Genomic DNA, 22500 nt, shown 5'->3' with positions numbered 1-22500 from the left:
TTATTTTAACTTTGTCATGCGTAGAAAGGAATTGTGTCCATGACAAACATAACATACTGAGTCGTGAAATATAATACCGAAAAAGCCGAAAACATAAAAAAACTCCGACTACACAACTCTTAAATGACATTTTAACTACGTTTCATTTGATTCCAAAATTCGCAGATTTTCCTTCTTTTAAGAAGTCTAGGAGAACGACTTCATTGATGAGAAAAGTTGGAGGGATCTTATTGCATTCACTTGAACTCTTTTGAAGTCATCTTTACCAGAACTTGAAAATATCTTTATTTTCCAGCTGATTTTTTAAAAGTTTTCCTTTATATTGGGGAGCGTCGTCAATGTCGTTGTTTATGTTTGCACCAATTACTCATTTTCCTATTTTTTAAGGCCATAATAAGTAAGTTTATTCCTTGTAAGCGCCAACTTCCTGCATTGAAATCTTAAGGGATCTCTAAATGGGATTATACCCTATTTTCAGCGCAGCTCTCACTGAACACAAATCAAGTCTTCAAACTTTTCCGCTCTCGGAAATAAGTTTTAGCCGGCTTACTAAGGGTTAAAATTAGAGACCAGAAAAACTAATGTGTGGATTTCAGCTCTTGATGAGTTGGAGAGGCGATTACATTACACTTTCCTCCAGATGCATTAGCTCTCATAAAAGCACTGACAGACAGCAGATTTCAGATCAGCATAGGATTAACTTAGGCAGAAGGATGGAGAAGAGGTAAGGAGCTGATGATGCAGAAAGAAGAAAAGAGAGAGAGAGAGAGAGAGAGAGAGAGAGAGAGAGAGAGAGAGAGAGAGAGAGAGATGTTTTTAGAAGTGAGAAGTGGTTTAAATTTAGAACTGTAAAGAAATGAAATGACACGAACATTAAAAACTGGCCGAGTTGAGGTGTTTATCGTGACGCAATTTGCAGTTCGGGAGATGAGTGTGAATTATTCTCTCGAGAAATAGTTCCGGTGAATGTATATTATGCTTATGAATAAACTTTTTACGAGACTTGAAGGGAATTAAATATATTAGTTACATCGATACTAAGATGATTTTCCATGTATTTTCTGCAGTTACGTTAAGAAGGTAGAACGAAACTATCAAAGGAAATTGTAAGAAGGGAGAACAATGTTGAAACTGACGAGTCACCTCATCAGTCATTCTGCTGATTTTGTTAGTCTGAGGCAAAGTTAGTAGCTATTGGTAATGTTTAAATTATTTTTACGTCAACGCCCGTTTTCAAAGATGTACAAAATCTGTTCAAAGACTTCAGCCTAAGTTAAAACCTTCTTGATTTGTTTTTTCGAAACATTAATTTTTAGAAGATATTACAAAGGCAAGAACCACCCACGCCAGTGACTATTATTTAATCAATCAATCATTTTTGGAGAAAATTCGTTCCATTATTACTCAATTCAATCCTAAACCCTCCGATATTCGGGGAGGAAATGAAGGCCGAGAAAAACGACTGGCATCTCATCATTCAATTTGGAGGAAGTTCTGGCTGTTTCTCTCTTCAGCGCGAAGTAATTGGCTTTCTGGCCTGACGAGGGAGAGCGATGATGGATAACTGTAGACAAATGGGATCAGCAACACCGGGTTAAAAAGTATTCCAGTGATGCAGACGGGCGTCTGTTATCTCTCATGAGTATTGTCTCTTGAATATTTTTCAAACGATGTCAGTCGTTACAAAAGAGTATGCTTAATGTGATATTACTTGTAAACTGTTATCCTCGAAAATCTAATCTGTATCTATGACTTCCCATAAAATAACAACAAACTGCACAGTTTGGGACCTCTTTACAAGAATGAGATTAGTACAACACTTATTGCTAACAATATTTACACCTTTTTTCAGCACCGGTATGTTGTGGGAAGCTCTTGTAATAGTTTGTAATTGCTTCGACTGGAGAACTAACTTTGTGTTGGGCAGATGATTTCGTAATTCCTATTCAGCCCCAAAGCACTTATAACTTCATTATGCGAGAACCTGTTCATCACGATGTAAAATCCAAATTTGTCTACCTAATTCATTCAGTCAGGAAAATGAAAGCGACAAATCACGTTCAGTTCCAACCCTTTTACAGGGGCCAAGACGTAAAAAAGAAAGAAAAGAAAACAAGAGAATGAATAGATGCAAAGAAGAACTTGTGAACGTGAATATAGAATCTAAAGTACCCTTCCATTTTATGGAAAATACTTTGTCAAGAAAGTAGAGGGTTTAAAGTATATGGTACGCCTTTTTCCTTTTCTTATTTTTGGGGGAATAGGGGGAGAACCGTGGTAGGGGAAGAGGGAGAGATTGAGGAAATGAAGAAGATGGCGCCCTCATCAAGATCATGTTCCCAAGAGGATCGGGGTTTTGAATCATATCCGAAAGATTGCGACCAAACTTTAGCTGAAGGTTTGAAATCAATATAAAAGTCTGAGCTTTCTTTAATCACCGAGTATCTCTCTCTCTCTCTCTCTCTCTCTCTCTCTCTCTCTCTCTCTCTCTCTCTCTCTCTCTCTACCAAACACGACTTAGCTGGAATGTTAATTCAACAGTAGAATTTCTTATAGAATTTTTTCTGCCTTTATAAAAAGCGAGCATATTTCCCAAGTGCAATGATTGTAGGCTAAGAGGGATTATAGGCTATCAGACTAAAAACAAAGTCAATCATTACAAATAACTAGCTTAGTGGAATATATTTCATTATATACAACCGATTACTCATATTTTCCTTACGGAAAACAAAATACTGCCGATTTAACCCCTTTCACAAATTATCTGTTATCCTTATAAAAAAAAAAAAAAATCAAAATCACCTCAAAGCATGTGATTACAGAAACAGAATGTAGGGTCATTTGGAGATAACCAAAGTTTTCAAGCTATTACCGCTAATTACAGTTTATTAAACTCATCGCCACATGACCACCTAATTACAACGGGGAATAATATTGTCAGGAAAGTGAATAGAATTCTGGTCTCTGTGTCAGGTTTCTGAGAAGGGAGCAGCGGCTCGTTGGATCTGGAAGTTTTCTCCGAATGTCAGCTTGTTCCTGTTCCTTGAGCAACCGGTGACAGGATCAATGAATTTGTTACTTCCAAACCAACACCGTACCTTCTTTGGTATATAGACCATTCAGTAAAAAATAAACAAACGATAATGACGATGTCTGAAAAGAATACGGGCTGCTCTACGAGTAAGAGCCCGTGCTGGCACAAGGCCAGCTTAATCTCAAACAACAACAACATTGGAATTCAGTCCCTCAACAGTCATCACTTGATAATGTCCTGTGGATCAGGAAGAAACGTCGCATTGGAGAGAGAGAGAGAGAGAGAGAGAGAGAGAATTGTATAAGTAATAATAAATCAAATGACTCAACCGAATTTCACCAAGCCCTTTGGTGCCTTGCTCGCCAGTCTAAGCAACAACGAAAAAGCCGTCATCAGAAAGATTGAGCAGACTCTCTTACAAGGTTAATAGTGCTGAAGCAGCAGTCATTTTTAACAAAACATGCCTACGAAAGGGTCTCCTTCCGAAATATTATTATTATTATTATTATTATTATTATTATTATTATTATTATTATTATTATTGCAGTTCTTAATTACAGGCAAAAACTGGAACATTCCTGCTATTGAGCTTCAGCGAAAGGAGCTCTCTCTCTCTCTCTCTCTCTCTCTCTCCTGTCTAATGATTTCTGTAACATATACTATACTTATTACAAACCTTCAAAATAAGGTTTGATATTCCAAAGGCTCTAAGGTAGGATATCAAAAACAACTTATTTTTGGACAACGTCATGATATTGCTCTCTCTCTCTCTCTCTCTCTCTCTCTCTCTCTCTCTCTCTCTCTCTCTCTCTCTCTCTCTCGTAGATAAAGTAGGAAGATGGTTAAAAGAATTTTTACAGAACAGAAAACAGATAGTTATTGCAAACGATGAGAAATCGGATGAAACCAAGGTAATATCCGGTGTGCCACAAGGTACGGTGCTAGCTGCAATATTGTTTGTTATTATGATTGAAGACATAGACAGTAATGTTAAGGATTCGGTAGTGAGTAGTTTCGCTGATGACACAAGAATAAGTAGAGAAATTACTTGTGATGAAGATAGGAACGCTCTACAAAGAGACCTTAACAAAGTATATGATTGGGCAGAGGTAAATAGGATGGTATTTAACTCTGATAAATTTGAATCAATAAATTATGGAGACAGAGAAGGAAAGCTATATGCATATAGGGGACCTAATAATGAGACAATCACAAATAAGGAAGCAGTTAAAGACCTTGGTGTGATGATGAATAGGAACATGTTATGCAATGATCAAATAGCCATTCTGTTGGCAAAATGTAAAGCAAAAATGGGAATGTTGTTACGGCACTTCAAAACAAGAAAAGCTGAACACATGATTATGCTTTATAAAACATATGTTCGTAGTCCACTTGAATATTGCAATATGATATGGTACCCACACTATCAAAAGGATATTGCACAAATAGAGAGTGTACAAAGGTCCTTTACAGCTAGAATAGAAGAAGTTAAGGACCTAGACTACTGGGAAAGACTACAATCCTTAAAATTATATAGTCTAGAAAGGAGAAGAGAACGCTACATGATAATTCAGGCATGGAAACAGATAGAAGGAATAACAGAAAATATCATGGAACTAAAAATATCAGAAAGAGCAAGCAGAGGTAGATTAATAGTGCCCAAAACTATACCAGGAAAAATAAGGAAAGCACACAGAACATTAATCCACTACGCACCAGCATCGATAATGCAGCGTCTATTCAATGCGTTGCCAGCTCATCTGAGGAATATATCAGGAGTGAGCGTAGATGTGTTTAAGAATAAGCTCGACAAATATCTAAACTGCATCCCAGACCATCCAAGATTGGAAGATGCAAAATATACCGGAAGATGTACTAGCAACTCTCTGGTAGACATTAGAGGCGCCTCACACTGAGGGACCTGGGGCAACCCGAACGAACTGTAAGGTCTGTAAGGTAAGGTCTCTCTCTCTTTCTCTCTCTCTCTCTCTCTTTATTCCATAATTATAGCGAATGATTTTTTCTCTTACCCAGGACGAATTTTACACAAAAGATATTATTACCAAGTAAGAGGTTTTATTTTTAGCTTACAGTTACTGCATAACTACCAATATAAACTGTTTCTGTACGCTGTTGTGTTCAGTACCACTTTAATTTTCTTTTGTAATACGGTCTTTTTTTTTTCCAAAGTAGCAGGTATCAATTATGTATTTTCTGTTCGCTTCACAATGCAACATTCGTGAAAAATCTTCATTTTTGGTCATAAAGAAGACAGGGTGGAATTACAGATAAATTATAAGTTAGCTTCTTAAGAACGACCAGTAAAGATTTGCATTAAAAGTACCAACTAGAACGTTATTCCAAATACCATAAAATCTTTTTACAAAGGCTATATGGTTTTTACTCTTGTAACCATCTGAATGCGTAGCCAAATTTTATCTAAGAAATATTATTTTCTCCTCAAAAAAAAAAAAAAAAAAAAATCAACAACTCCATCTCTTTAGCTACCGCTTTTATCTTTTCACTGTCGCTAAATTATTTTCAGATATTCATTCAGTCTTTTCTCAAACACCATCTTTCTAATTCTTCGTGACGGCTTGAATGGCGAAGAAGGAGGTGATATTTACCCTCATATCCAGTTGACATAATAATTTAGCATTTGTCATTCTTAGTTGCTATGTTCACTTTGCGCGGAATGCGAAATATGTTAATTCAATTTCTCCTTAGTGATTCATTGCTTCTAAAATTTATTTATTTATTGCCTTTTAAGGAGCTTTACCGCTTTCGTTATTTCCAAGTTTTATTGTTACTCCTCTCTACTGTATGACGGTATTTATACAAACACACACACGCATATGCATACATACATGCATACATACATCATCCATACATACATATATATATATATATATATATATATATATATATATATAATATATATATATATATATATATAATTCATATCACATTACCGTGATTCATATACATATATCGAGGTATAATTGTCCTTTGATATCTAATTCGCTCTACCTCGGAATTAATATATTTTCATATATGTTTAATCGAAGGGGAAATTTTTTTGGCGATAATAGAATTGCCGGCCGACGAACACGAACCATCGACATCTTCAATTCCAGGACGACAGTGTAGCCTTAGCCCAGCCCGCCACCGCAAGAGGATATAAGTTTATGCTGCCTCCCACCTCAAATACCTGCCGCACTCAGGTATTCGTTGTTTTGGAGACTGCATCAAACCTCTTCGTCCTCAGTAGCGTTGTAGTGCTTTTGATATAATCCCCCTGATTACAAACCGATTTCCCACATACAAACGTTCGTAATCAGGGGAATTATATCAAGCAGAGGAAATTAATATAATTTGTGCCCTGTTTATTTAACATTTTATTTCTGTATACATTAATTATAAATATTAACGTTGTTCACAAATAGAACAAAACTCCATTTTCCCTTACTTTGATCACAGTTTCGAATACAAAGGATTAACCATTAAAAGAAGTTTAATTCTTCCACGATAATGTTGAATAACTTCATAACATTAACACCTACAGACAGGCAGAGAACACAGAAAGGCAAAGCTCTCAAATAAATAGAATGCTTTAACCTAATCAACTGCTAAGTGAAGGCAATTCTCTGAGTAATTTCCGATAAGCTTCATAATATATTCAAGAGTAAACAATAGATAAATAGCCCATTGTTGTCTTAAGGGACAAAGGAGGGAAGAGGAAAACAAAATGTAATTAGGACTTGGTCTCTCTCTCTCCCTCTCTCTTTCTCTCTCTCTCTCTCTCTCTCTCTCTCTCTCTCTCTCTCTCTCTCTCTCGGACACTGCTCAAAAACTTAGGAATCAGAGTTGGATTCCTGAACAAAAAGAAAAGGGGCAATGTTCTGACCTACGTAAGTAGTAGCTAAATAGATACCAAGTTGTTAGTCGATAGTTGTGGGTTGTAGTTTGAGAGGAAGGCCAAAGGGAGAGAGAGAGAGAGAGAGAGAGAGAGAGAGAGAGAGAGAGAGAGAGAGATAGGGTGGGGAAGGGGGTGGGGGTGGGGAGTGAGGGAACAGGAAAGACAAGACGTAAATATTCATTCCCCTATGAAAATGTTATCATCAAAACATGAAGCCTCGGTAATATTCATCTCTCTCTCTCTCTCTCTCTCCATCTCTCTTCTCTCTCTCGTCTGCTCTTCTTCTCTCTCCACAGCACACACACACACACACACAAGCACCACCACACACACACACATAGGCAAAAATTACCATCATCATCATTAAATTGGTGCAGAAATGAAAACCCTTTCATATTGGTGGTTGTCATGTATGATGTATTGCCTCCGTTAATAAAAATTGAATTTCATTAATTGTCTAAAATACTAAAAGGTAATCTAACATAGTTTTTAGACGTATAAAGCCTGTGGAATGGGTTGATCGGTCTTTACAACTCATTTCAGACAATGGAAATCGGTCATGAATTTTTACAAAGTTCTTTCAGCAATTTCGATAATTTAGGATTTTAGTTTTACTCAATTAAGTCTTTTTTGTAATATTATTATTATTATTATTATTATTATTATTATTATTATTATTATTATTATTATTATTATTATTATTATTAAAATCTACTTATACTATATGGAAATATCCTAAATTCCTAGTAATAGTTAAGGTCCAACGGAGTAAATTAGCCATATGAGGAAAAGTAAAGTAAGGTTAAATGGATGTAAAATAACGAAAAAAACTAATATGGAATAAATACACCTGACACAAATCAAGAGACTGAAATGATTAATGTCAACATAATTATATTAAAAAACTCGTCAGCACCAGCTCCCATCCGATGTTCACGAAAATCCATTCTGAATTTGGGCGTAACGCAGATTCCGGTTTCAGGAGAACCTAATTATGTTAATGGGGTCACTTCCGTTGTTGGTTTTAACGCGTTTCGTAATTACATCTCATTTCTGTCGATGATGATAATTGAGTTTTTAACCCAGAACGTCTACCTTGCTCTCCCTTTTATAATCGCAACAGAAAAAAATGAAAACTTTTGTTCCTGATGAATATAGTTAAACGAGAAATGCAATTACCTGATTACATTTATGTACAGACCATAATTTTAGCGAAGTATCGCACCGGATTCCTGGTCAGTTTCCCATTCTAAACTAATTCTGTTAGCAACTCATAGGAAATTCCTTGTTTTAAGAATACAAAAACATGACAATTACGGCGAGTATACGAGACGATGCCGAGCAAGTGAGATCACGAGGCAGAAATAATGAATAGTGAGAACGTAGAGAACTACTGGACTAGACCATTCAGTTTCTCCAAGAGTGTATGAAGAACAACGTTTTCAGCTGTACCAAGAATTTATGAGCGAAGTTTTTTCGTTTCCACCAAAAATTAAAAAAATTAAGGTTTTCACTCCAATTAAATATTTATAAAGAAAGATTGTCAGTTCTTTCAAGAATTATTGAGGGAAAACGTTCCCCGTTCGATGCAAGAATTTATGAGGTTTTTCAGTTTTGATCAAGAAAAAGCGAAGAGAAAGAAAGGCCTTGAATGTACACCAAGAATGTTCAAATAGAGAGGCAAAAGTCTTTACAATATGTAATGGACCTAATCATCTTGGTCTCTGACAAAGGATAATTGCTAGGTGAGACTCCTCTCTACTGTCAACCGCTCAACCGGATTGACTTCAAGAGTCTCTCTCTCAGAGTCCATTCAGATGTAATGTTTCTCCCAAATTGAAATTATCCGTATGGGAAATTATGCCCAACCAACGAATGACAACAAGTCAAAATGTAACTCTCCTTCCGAGTTCATAAGGATTTGTAATGGAAATCTGTAATACAACTTATTGTTAAGGGCTTAGAGATTACACATCGATATAGGACTACTTGCGAATATACTGAAGATGTCGGCTGCCTGTAATTTAGGTCTCTCTCTCTCTCTCTCACGCACACGCGCGCGAGCGCATAGTAGCTAAATTTTCTTCTCTGTCTCCATTTCTCCGTTCATCCGTTAGTATTTCTTTCTTAGATTCACACCGGATAAGACACACAAATAATGGTAATGGGACTTAATTATTGTTTAAGAAAATTCTGTCTGTAAATGATGATTCAAGTTTCAGAGCTAATTTATGGTGCTTTACCCTTGAATTACGAACATTGTCAAGTATTTGTAGCAATGATTGTACAAAATGGATATTTTGAATAAGAATGAATAGCAATTACAACTAAGATGTGAACATATAAATATAAAGGCGTTCATGTGCTGTATACGTTTCGACATTTTCCCTGATTTTCCTCTGCTACTCATCATGACAGCCTATTTTCCCAAGATCAGTACATATAAATTACTACTAAAAATAGAAAAAAAAAAATATGCCAGAGGTGTCAAAGTCAGCTTGCTAATTAGGAAAAGACACGCTGAAAGCCCTCCAACACAAGCGATGACTGACAGCTCTGACAAAATAAAATTGTCTGAAAGGAGAGAGAGAGAGAGAGAGAGAGAGAGAGAGAGAGAGAGAGAGAGATTCTGTTCAATATTCTTTTAACAAGAAGATATTAATCAAAGACCTGGAAGCCGCTTTCATCAATCGCCTTCCCGGCAACTTTCGTGTTTTTATTCTATTCTGGAACATAGGCCTCGCTTTCCAGAAAGTTGAGTTGCAAGATACTGCCAAGTAAATAATATTGTGTGACAGGAAACGAATGATTTAAAAGAAAGTGAGGAAAATCAGTGAGGCTTTTTTTTCATCCTTGACAAAATAACATCTACGACAATTTTCAAGACTTTTCCCTTAAATGAAGAAAATGGATAACCGAAATTCAAAATTGTCAATCCCTCGTCAATTGACTACCGTTCATTTTCAGGTATTTGCGGATACTGCTAAACAAACGAGAGATTAGGAGGGAGAATGATTATTTCAGTGAAAGGAACAAGTTAGGATATAGGAGACACGAGTCTTACTTTCACAAATGAAACTGTTCAGGACTTGCTGCTTAGAGGGACTGAAAATCATTGCACTTGCGTCACAGATCTTCGTTTATATTAAAGTAACAAACTTGTTACATTGATCAAATGTAGTTTATATCATGTGCATTTATTGCTATTTGACCTATCCTTGTACGTAACGTAATCATGGGTGAAATTATATAACTATAATCTTACGTATGTTATATGCTAAGAATCACGTACACTGGATAAAATAATCACCCATCACTAGGAATTATCAAGCCTGTTCTTTTGTGACACTCCGTATGAAAGATGAAACTCTAATTTCCGTCTTTGATAGGCTTCTTCCAGCCTGACGTCGTGACAATCGATCTAACTTCCACTCACTGATAGTTAAGTATATCTTAGTTTAACCAGACCACTGTGCTGATTAACAGCTCTCCTAGGGCTGGCCCGAAGAATTAGATATTTTTACGTGGCTAGGAACTAATTGGTTATCTAGCACTGGACCTACAGTTAATTGTGGGATCCGAACCACACTATATCGAGAAATGAATTTCTATCACCAGAAATAAATTCCTCTGATTCCGCGTTGGCAGGGAATCGAAATTCGGACCACCGGATTGGCAGCCAAGCTCGAAAACCACTCGTCCAGCGTGAAACTCACTCACTCACTGATAGAATCTGTCGGGCATGAACTGTGGGTCATTAATAACATCGAAAAAAATCTTTCATCCACAGATGGTGTCATCACGAGCCTCTGAATCATCGGTCGCGACCAACGACAGTCTTCAGAGGGAATTGAATGGCGCCATTTCCTCTTTTAGTTACCCAAAGGGGAGTGATTAAGGACACGGTTTCCTTGTCGTTTTGTCCATCAGGAAGTCAAGTTGATTCATTTATCTTTTCCTGATCGGTGTTTTAGACGTAATGACGATCTTTTCTAAACCTAGGATAATATCAAAAAACCCTTATATTATTAATAAGGTTGCCAGAATTTTATCATTAAACCCAAACGTACGCATGCAAAAAAAAACAAACAAACAAACAGAAATCCAACAAGATCATATAAACGTAATTGGGTGAGTACTCATGAACTGCACTATATTGAAAGAAAAACCTAAGATCATGCATTTTCAGGTAGGAATGTTCTAGAAGATTCTGTATTGATGGGAAGGAGGGGACTGGGGGTGGGATACTGGGTTATTTGAAGAGGTAAATTGTTTCTTTGAACAAAGTTTTAAAAAATTAGAACGGAAGGAGTTAAGAGCTTTTTCCATTTGCCGATAATGTCAAATTGCATAAGGTCTCTAGAGGCCTTTTGGGAGAGAATCCATTGTCAAGATTTCGGAAATTGGATTTTTCCAGCAACCAGCATTACTGAAAAGGACTGATAGTTTACGCCCATTCACATTCTCCAAGCTTTTACAATGAATGTCAGTTATCATTTCATTACTATTATTATCATTATTAGTAATATATAGTAATAGTACTGCCACTCATCTATGTAGACCATTGTGCTGAAACAGTCATCAAAGGACTATACTCATCAAAGGCAAATTCTAATCCTCAATAATTGTCATAATATATTATTGAAGCTAAGATAGTTAAATAACCTTGTTGAGATTATCACGCTACGAAAACAGAAATTTCAGAATCACTTTCAGTTATCTTATATTTGTTCATCGAATCGCATCCAAATTGTTTGAAACAACAGCCTGAAAACATAAATCGTGTTAACTGTTCGGCAAAATAAAATGTCGCCAATTACTGCAGTGTGATAGGGATTTGCATAAATCCATAAAGTTTAAATTCCACTTCTCTGCAGTTATTCTGTTACTTTGTAGACTTAATGTAAGCGGAATAAATGCATAAACTATTTTATATGAGGATACATCTCTATACAGTAATTGACTTTTGATTCGTTATATGTACATTATATTATAACTATAAAAAGCATGCATATTCTTTCATATATATACACCCGCCACACATTCAAATAGATATATATAATAATATATATATATATTATATATATATATATATATATATATAACATACACATACATATACATAAAATAATTTATGCATTTATTATAGAAATGACTCCAGCAGACCCTGGTAAGCTTTTTATAGCTTGATGGACTGGTGGGCGGTGGACGGGGACAATTTCACAATATATATATATATATATATATATATATATATATATATATATATATATATATATAATATATATATATATATATATATATATAATGTGTGTATGCGCACGTGCGTGTTTGTGCGTAGATGTATAAAGGCATATATATTATAATAGTATTTCTTAGTATTTCTTACTAAGCACTCAAATCAATTCAGAGAGAGAGTCATTCACAACTCGAGTTCACGTCCACGTATAAATACTTTAGAACAGAACGCTTAGGGTTAGCAAGGAAGCACAAAGGCAGGAATAAATGATGAGAATGAATACGAAACTATGCTGAAGATAAAAAGCAATACTGTGCATTCTGAAGTTTTACCTTTACTTTTTTTCGTTAATTTAGGCTTCAGAGGAACAAATAAATTGTTTGTATGTTAAGGTTAAGAAAGGTTTAAGTTGCCATGAATGGATATATATTAGAGCCTTAGAATCGAAGAGTTCCAGGATTGTCTTTTTTAATTAGTTCGAGAAGCTGTGATGAGCTGAAAACCATAACTGAGGCTCTATATCACGTGTCATATCATGTCATTTCATGACGTAAATTACGTCCGTTATGCCGGCTTTTGTAAACTTTTATACTATACTTTTCCGTTTGTGGACTTCGATCTTAATATTTGTATACTTCCGTGGGACTTATTATCTTTAAGTAAAATCGTACTTATCATTAATTATGCATTACTTGATTACTTGGCTACTAACGATCATCACTCCTGGAGGAATGCATCACCACGTCTCAGTACTCATCACCTATTCTTCCCCGCCATTTCTTGATTTCACTTTGATAGTTGACTGTAATTGTTTTAATGTTTTCATTCCACTTCATTTACCTCGGTATAGAGACCCGCAATTGCATTTAATCGCCAGTTATTTTCCAGTTATTATTTTCTCGTTCTTTGTGTGTGAACGTGGATAGTTAACCATTACTCAGTGCTTATTACAGAAAGGAGGAGGAAGAGGAGGAGGAAGGAGGAGGAGGAAGAGGAGGAGGGGGGGGAAAGGGACAAGGAGAAGAGGAGGAGGAAGTACCCCTTTCATCCAGTTCCTCCGCTCGAGGTTGAATATTTCGCATTTCACAATTTTTTCTTAATTAAGTTAAGCTAATAGAATCGCCTTGATAGTTACGTAGTGAATGTTTTACTTTCATTAAATATTTGGAGAATATCTTCCGGGATTTGTCCATAAATATTAACTCGGCAGTTCAAGAGAATCTTAGACTGAAGAAGATGACGTAGGATTGAAGAGTTTGTTATTATTTTGTTTTTTTCACCATTTCTCTTTATCATGAAGGTTATTGGGATCTTTATCTGGTTTTAATTTCGAGGAAAGGTCAAATAGGTTACGTTGCTGATTGGACTTTTTCATGTTCTTATATATATATATATAGTTATATATTATATATAGATATTATATATATATATATATATTATATATATATATATATATAATATATATATATAATTAATTCCAGTCAGCAAGATATATAGACTTCAGGAGGGTCCATGATACACATGTTGTTAAAAAGGCCAAGTTTATCACAGCAAAAAACGTTTCGAACTACTCAGTGCATCATCAGTCTGTGAAAAGTTAGACACAATAAAATACATTATTAACATAAAAGGAATTCGTAATGTAATCAAAATTTACAAGTTAAAACAATAAAAAGTAAAAGCATAAAAAGCACCTAAAACAGAAAACAAAAAGAGACAACCAAAACACCAACCGTCCATAAGCAGGAGAGAAGAGCGAATGACATACAATGGCGTCCAAGGCCAGATGACAACTATGCCAAATACAAAGTTGCTGAGTAAGTATTACTATTGAGAGAGGGAACCAGTCTTTTAATATATAATGATTCTAAAGTTGTTAAGTGGTCTGGGTCCCTAACATAACCAATTATTGAGAAGTGTTGTTTCAGGACTTCGGTTTTACATAAGGCGGCATGATGTCTAATATTAGAAAATTCTGACTGCTTGATTCTTTGGCCAGTGCGAAAGCTAAAACCCAAATGGCTGCAATATCTGACCTGCAGTAACCTCCGCGTCGATCCAACGTAAGAGCCCGGACATCCAGGGCATGTGAATTTATAAACCACATTGGATCGCATGAAGGACTGCAGGCGATCTTTGAAATAAAACAATGATCCTATTGTACATGGGTTGTTGGAGATAAGTTTTACGTTAAGTCAGGGGAATTCTTGTTCAGTTATTCGTGTGAGATTTAAGGAGAATTTAGAATCAGACATATACGGGATTGAGGCAAAGAATAATTTTTTGGGAACATCAAAGTTGACTGTTGGAGGTTGTAAAAATAGTGTTGATAACTTATTGGTGATTTTATGCACTATATCTTGGGGATAGGAGTTTATCTTGAAAAAGTTGAATAAAAAGACTATTTCTTTGTGAAATATTTGCCAAGTTGAAGAATATTTTAGAGCTCTATGGACCAAGGTGTAGATGGTATTAAGTTTGAAAGAATATTGACAAGAGCTATAGTAGTTATTGGCTAAGCCTGTATATGTCCGCTTTCTATAAACAGAAGTAGTGAACACTGTGGATCCTTCTACTGATTTCTTAGAAGCACGATACGGTGTTTTTATATTACACACACACACACACACACACGCACACACACACACACACACACACACACACATATATATATATATAATATATATATATATATATATATATATATATATATATATATATATGTGTGTGTGTGTGTGTGTGTGTGTGTGTGTTGTTTGTCGTGTGCATGAGAGAGTAAGATAAATTGTCACGGTGCCATAAAATAGAGCTAAACGAATCCAGGTAAAAATGTCACAGAAAAAAAAGTCACAATAATCTTTCCTGGATAGTAACCTGCTAAAAGCTTTAACCGGGTATCTATCCACCTTTGCGGCGTGTTGAGTACAAGCCCGTTGGTGATTTCCGTATAAACATAAACTAAAGACTAGCATTATCACAAAGATAATAACCCCCAAGAAATATTGTGCATTTTTCCACTGTGATTTTATCACTGGTCACCATAAATTAATGTGACCTTTTTTCCTGTGACTTTTTTCCTTGAAGATTTTTCCAACATAAAATTAATATGCAAACTGTAAAACATTAGATAACTTTAATGAGAAGTATCTGAGAGAGAGAGAGAGAGAGAGAGAGAGAGAGAGAGAGAGAGAGAGAGAGAATCCATCTCCGCTTTACACCATTCATTGCTTATCTCCAAACACCAATAATCAAAATCCTGTGTATTGGTGGATGGCGCCACCACTGTTCATATAATCATTATTATCTCCATGACTTTCGATGCCTGACCCCAATATGACAAATATGACGGGAGAAGGTTCTGTCAGCATCATTGGTTGATTGGACAGTTTATGTTGATACTCGAGTATCTAACATTTGGATGCCCAATGGGATTATTATTTTTTTTATTGATTTAGGTTAGCTTGGGCTATTGCTCGTCAGAGTTGTTCATGCAAACAGAGATTAATGGATACGGGTCATATACATTCGTTTATGTGTGTGTGTGAGGGAGAGAGAGACAGACAGGCAGGCAGACAGACAGACAGACAGACAGAAGATGTTATAAAATATAAATACAATGCATTCCATAAACTCTCTCTCTCTCTCTCTCTCTCTCTCTCTCTCTCTCTCACTGACTAAAATTGCACGTTACCTTTCTCCTGCAATAGCAACACAACCTCTGCCAGCCATCCTTTTAATACATAAAACGCCAGACCTTGTAACACCAACCAGCCCGCCTTGCTGTATGAATAGCCAAATGAATCTTTGTTCGCTACAACATTAACCCTGTCTGTTCTGTAGGCCACTGAGTCAGAAAATACTGAGCATTTATATGACCTCTGACTTCTGGCGAGGAAATTCTGATGAAGAGAGAGAGAGAGAGTGAAATTTCAATCAACTTCCATTTCATGGTTTTTCCAGCTTTAATGAATCAAATAATTAATAGAGGCATTTTTTCATACAATCGATTTTTTTGCCCTTTTTGTTGCGCATCAAGCCCGTATTTTGAAATCTATTTATGGGAAATATATTTTCATTTCTTGAAGTATTTCACGAAGTAATCTGCAACATCACATGATCATTTGAATGTTTTGCCGAACTTTCGATTTCTTATGTTGATATTACTTTATTTTTATTTCATTTGACTGATTACGTCTTTTATTGTTTTCATCATATCCAAATTATGCGTCCTTCTAATCTGAGCGTATGTAGGTTATGTTGTATGTCTGTTATTCAGCATATGCCTCTGACATGTGATTAAAAAAAGGGAGTGACTATTTTCACCGTGCGGTGATATTACAACGTTATTTTCACCGTACGGATAACAAGAGCTTCGTTCATGGAATCATTCGTATGACTCTTTCTCTCTCTTTCTCTCGGCATCTCTTTCTCTCCCTCTCTCTCTTGTAAGTCTAACTTTAAATGTCTCTCTCTCTCTCTCTCTCTCTCTCTCTTCCTTTTCCTTTCTTTTTCTTTCTTGCTTTCTTTCTTTCTTTCTTTCCTTTTATTCTCGCTACGGATAACAGAAGTTTTGTTCATCACTGGCGATAACAAACAGCCAGTAGTTAAACTAGTTTCAGGATTTCTGCAGGTTCATGTTTTGTAAACATTAAAGACGACATACAGGCCGAAACATCTGTCTTCAAGGATATTTTCTCCTCTGATACGTTCAGTCCTCCAGCGACTTCAGTTGGACTATTTTGTGATTATATTTCTCCTTCCACCAAAGCAGCGTGGAGAGTGACACTCCTGTAGAAGTTGAAAACACCTTGGAGTTACATGCACCAGTAGAACTACAGGAACATCAAGCCAGTTCAACTGCTGTCCAGGGACAAGACGACATACAGGCAGACACAACATCTATCCTCAGGGACATTTTCTCCTCTGATACGTTCAGCTCATTTGATGAATTTGACTACCTTTTCAAGAAATATCAGAACCAGACAGGGTCCGTCTTTCGAGTGAGATCTTCTAGCTCCGTTATCAGTGAAAATAAGCGTCGTCAGCATCAAATTCCATCTGAACTGAAGTACGGCTCTGTTTCATTCGTGTGTGTACACTGTAGAAATTCGAGCCGGAAAGGACTAGGCACAAGACAAAAACAGAGATACCTCCGTTGTGGCTGCAATGTGTTAGCGGCGCTAACCGCAAGATATTACAAGCTAGTTATTACAAAGACATATCTGCAGTATAATCGTTGAAGTCAGTGTAGCTTTACAGCCCTTCTATAGCCAGAAACGGAAACTGACAAGTTCGGAGATGGGAGACGTAGAGGATGTTGTGAAACTTAACCCAGACAACAAACAATTAAAATCCTTTCTTCAGGGTAAATACAACAAAGCAGTAACCATGCAAGAGGTACGAAATTTGAAGCGAAAAGGGCAAAGTGGGGATGGAATGTCAGATATTGGTAAGTTGACAGAAATAGTGAGTGAAATTGTGAATGCAGGAAAAGGAAAGATACATATATCACTGGATGAAAGTAGGGCCATCCAAATGATTGCATTTGCTACTAATTAAATGATAAGCATGTACTGTAAATATCCCGAAATGATTTTCATGGATGGGACTTACAAAATTAACAAATACAATTATCCACTCTACATGATTCTAGTCCAAGACAATCTAGGTCGTGGCAGGGCTGTTTTATGCATTTGTAAGAAGTGAAACAGCAGACATGATGCTGGAGATAATGTCATCGTTTTGTAGGATGATGGAGAATATTAACCACAAAAAGACAGTTATGACTGACAAAGACCAGAACGAAATTCAAGCAGTCCGTGCCTTACTTCCGAAAGCAGACGTATTACTTTGCATGTTTCATGTATTGCAATACTTCAAGAAAAAGGTGTCTGAACTTGTGCTTCCTGTTCCTAAAAAGAATGAAATCTTTGGTATATGAAACATAATGAAATCTCCTTTCAGTCAAAATTGTCTGTGTTAGAAGAACAAGATTCAAGTATGTTTCAATATGTATGTGCAAACTGGATAAACTGTAAAGAAATGTGGGCCACCTACCTCCGTTCTACAAAATTAACATTTGGAAATGGCACTAATAATCACATTGAAGCAGAAAACGGTAAACTAAAGCACTTCCTAACCTCAACTACGTCGATGTCTGAATGCATTCGTAAAATTATGCCTCATAATTCCATCTTAAATGATGAACGAGCCTATAAGCAAATTTTGCAGACATGTACATCTGTTGACTATGGAATTCATGATGTTCTAATGAAAAGAATATACAGACAGTTCACGGAACATGCAGTTGAACTAATGATGAAACACCATAAGCTATCTAAGCCCTTGGATTCCTTTTCCATCTCATTGGATTCGCCTGGAATCTTTGTTGTGAATATAGGGTCTACTGACCACAAAAAGACGAGAAAAGGTGAAACAGGTGCTGAATTCAGCTGTTCATGCACTTTTTTATTGCCTACATTTCTTGCCATGTAATCACATTATTGCTGTTGTAAGACAAGAGAGCATTGATGTTTCTACTATCAACAGGCATTCACGATGGCGGACAGAGAATACTATGATTCCTACTGTGGCATTAGAATCCGAGACCTCCATTACACATATTACACGGCCCAAGTGTCCAATGACCCCTGCCCAAATATTCCGAGAGAGTCTAGAAACATTGCAGCGACTCACAGCGGTGCTAATTAATAGTGGAACTGAAGTGTACAACGCACGGCTTGATATGCTGAAACGTATTCTTAATTGCTGGGAACAGGGTCATGAATACCAAAATGATGATAGTCCGCAGATGCCAAGCACATCAACTTCACCAACGTCACAAACACCATCTTCACCAACGTCACAAACACCAGCTTCACCGACGTCACACACACCAAATTCACCCATGCCACATACACTAGCTTCAACAGTCACAACAGCAGACTCCCAAGGATTACAGCTATTGAATGCTCATCTTCCTACGGTAAAAATGAGAGGTCGTCCCAAAGAGTCAAGGGTATTAGGACGATTTAATCATTCAAAAGTTGCTAAGGCTGGAGTCAAACGGAAAGCAAACAACGTGTCCACAAAGAGAAGCAAGAGAACGAAAATTTGTAGTCAAATGATGTGTAATGTTATGTATAACACTTACATACTAATTCATTCTGCTCCACTAAGACTGTTTAAATCTATATGGCATAATGTATATTTGTATAATAACTTGATTTTAATGTGGAATAAATGTATTTTTATAAGATAACTTTCATTTGTGTGAAATAATTTTTTTACTCTTAAATTCATTTTAACATCCTAAACTGCAGTTGCTAAGTATCTATTAATTCTTATAGATTATCGGTGAAAATAACAAAAACAATATTATCACCAATCGGTGATAACAACGCCAGCGTTCTGATCACTGTGCGGTGATTATAATGTAATCAGTAGTATTACTGTACGGTGATGATACACACAGCCTTAAAAAAATGAGAATTGTTGATTAATGCGAAGAGGTACAGGCAACTTAACGAAAAGAATAAATAAATTACTTAATAAGATAATTACGATATCAAATTAATATTAAAAAAATAAATGTCTTAAGTAAGCAATAGTTAAATAAAATTTTATCAGGGTAAAATTCATCGTGAAAATTATTGTAAATGACAGGTTTGTTGAGAGATTTACTGATGCTCCCCATCCATCCTCACCCGTCCAAATGGTTCCCTGATGCATTTCCTTTCATGGGAAGCCGATGTAAATGGGTCTCTGTTCTCACTCTCTTTTCACGAATGGAGTCTTCTCCAAAGAAACATAAATTGTTCCAATTCATTCCCTATTCATAAAGGCATCTTTCAACATTTTAGTCCTAAACTGTGAGCAAACTAGCTGTATTTTGCATCTGCGCTGAAGCAAAGTGCATGATTCAAGCACTTATGGCTTCCAAGATATTTGAAGGTAAAAGCGACAATCCTTTCGATTGTTTAGGCAGAGTCCAAAGCTCCACAAAAGACTTTATTCCCCTTAACATCTTACAACGCGTACGAGCTGCCTGCCTCTCAACTTGTTAAGTGCCTCTCAAGGGTGCTAATTTCCCCTGACTGCTTTACATCTACAGGAAATTGTCTGCAGTAAGCCATGAGCGGTGCACTGTCAACAGCATTGCCTCTTTCCTTTTGCTCAACTTCGTTAACTTTTCCTTGCCTCAGCCTTCAACTTTCCTCTTGTCCTTTTGGTTCAAGTGAGATTTGAAGAGTGATTTTGTGGTCAGGTAAATCAATTTCGTATTGTTGATATTTATAATAATAATGACGATATGTAAGTTTAATAGAACTTGCATATGAGAGAACATTTGTTTACATACAAAATAATAATAATAATAATAATAATAATAATAATAATAATAATAATCATAATAATAATAATAATAATATATAATAATAATAATAATAAAACTTCAAGGCCCTACACCCACGAATAGCAGAACAACTCCAGCATTGTATCTCAAATCACCAAGCACCCAAATGGATGACCACAGGAAGAACATCCTTAGTACAAAAAGACAAGAGTAAGGGAAATATAGCCAGTAACTACAGGCCTATCACCTGCCTACAATAATGTGGAAGTTACTAACAGGTATCATCAGTGAATAAAGGCTATACAACTACCTAGAGGAGACAAACACCATCCCCTACCAACAGAAAGGCTGCAGAAGGAAGTGTAGGGGCACAAAAGACTAGCTCCTGATATACAAAATGGTAATGAAGAACAGTAGGAGAAGGAAAACCAACCTAAGCATGGCATGGATAGAATATAAGAAAGCCTTCGACATGATACCACACACATGGCTAATAGAATGCCTGAAAATATATGGGGCAGAGGAAAATACCATCAGCTTCCTCAAAAAATACAATGCGCAACTGGAATACAATACTTACAAGCTCTGGAATAAGACTATCAGAGGTTAATATCAGGAGAGGGATCTTCCAGGGCGACTCACTGTCCCCACTACTCTTCGTAGTAGCCATGATTCCCATGACAAAAGTACTACAGAAGATGGATGCCGGGTACCAACTCAAGAAAAGAAAAGAGGCAACAAAATCAACCATCTGATGTTCATGGACGACATCAAGCTGTATGGTAAGAGCATCAAGGAAATAGATACCCTAATCCAGACTGTAAGGATTGTATCTGGGGACATCAGGATGGAGTTTGGAATAGAAAAATGCGCCGTTAGTCAACATACAAAAGGCAAAGTAACGAGAACTGAAGGGATAAAGCTACCAGATGGAGCAACATCAAACACATAGATGAGACAGGATACAAATACCTGGGAATAATGGAAGGAGGGGATATAAAACACCAAGAGATGAAGGGGACAGCTGATCAGGAAGAATATATGCAGAGACTCAAGGCGATACTCAAGTCAAAACTCAACGCCGGAAATATGATAAAAGCCATAAACACATGGGCAGTGCCAGTAATCAGATACGAGCGCAGGAATAGTGGAATGGACGAAGGCAGAACTCCGCAGCATAGATCAGAAAACCAGGAAACAAATGACAATACACAAAGCACTTACACCCAAGAGCAAATACGGACAGACTATACATAACACGAAAGGAAGGAGGGAGAGGACTACTAAGTATAGAGGACTGCGTCAACATCGAAAACAGAGCACTGGGGCAATATCTGAAAACCAGTGAAGACGAGTGGCTAAAGAGTGCATGGGAAGAAGGACTAATAAAAGCAGACGAAGACCAGAAAAGAAATATACAGAGACAGGAGAAAGACAGAGAGAACAGAGGGACTGGCACAATAAACCAATGCACGGACAATACATGAGACAGACTAAAGAACTAGCCAGCGATGACAATTGGCAATGGCTACAGAGGGGAGAGCTAAAGAAGGAAACTGAAGGAATGATAACAGCGGCACAAGATCAGGCCCTAAGAACCAGATATGTTCAAAGTACGATAGACGGAAATAACATCTCTCCCATATGTAGGAAGTGCAATACGCAAAATGAAACCATAAACCACATAGCAAGTGAATGCCCGGCACTTGCACAGAACCAGTACAAAAAGAGGCATGATTCAGTGGCAAAAGCCCTCCACTGGAGCCTGTGCAAGAAACATCAGCTACCTTGCAGTAATAAGTGGTACGAGCACCAACCTGAGGGAGTGAGAAAACCGATCAGGCAAAGATTCCTCTGGGGACTATGGTATCAGAACGGATAGGGTGATACGTGCAAACAGACCAGACGTGACGTTGATTGACAAAGTCAACAAGAAAGTATCACTCATTGATGTC

Source organism: Macrobrachium nipponense, chromosome 18 (genome assembly GCF_015104395.2).
Source record: "Macrobrachium nipponense isolate FS-2020 chromosome 18, ASM1510439v2, whole genome shotgun sequence".
Taxonomy (NCBI): domain Eukaryota; kingdom Metazoa; phylum Arthropoda; class Malacostraca; order Decapoda; family Palaemonidae; genus Macrobrachium; species Macrobrachium nipponense.
The sequence above is the reverse complement of the archived record's forward strand: the minus strand, read 5'-3'. Positions refer to the sequence as shown.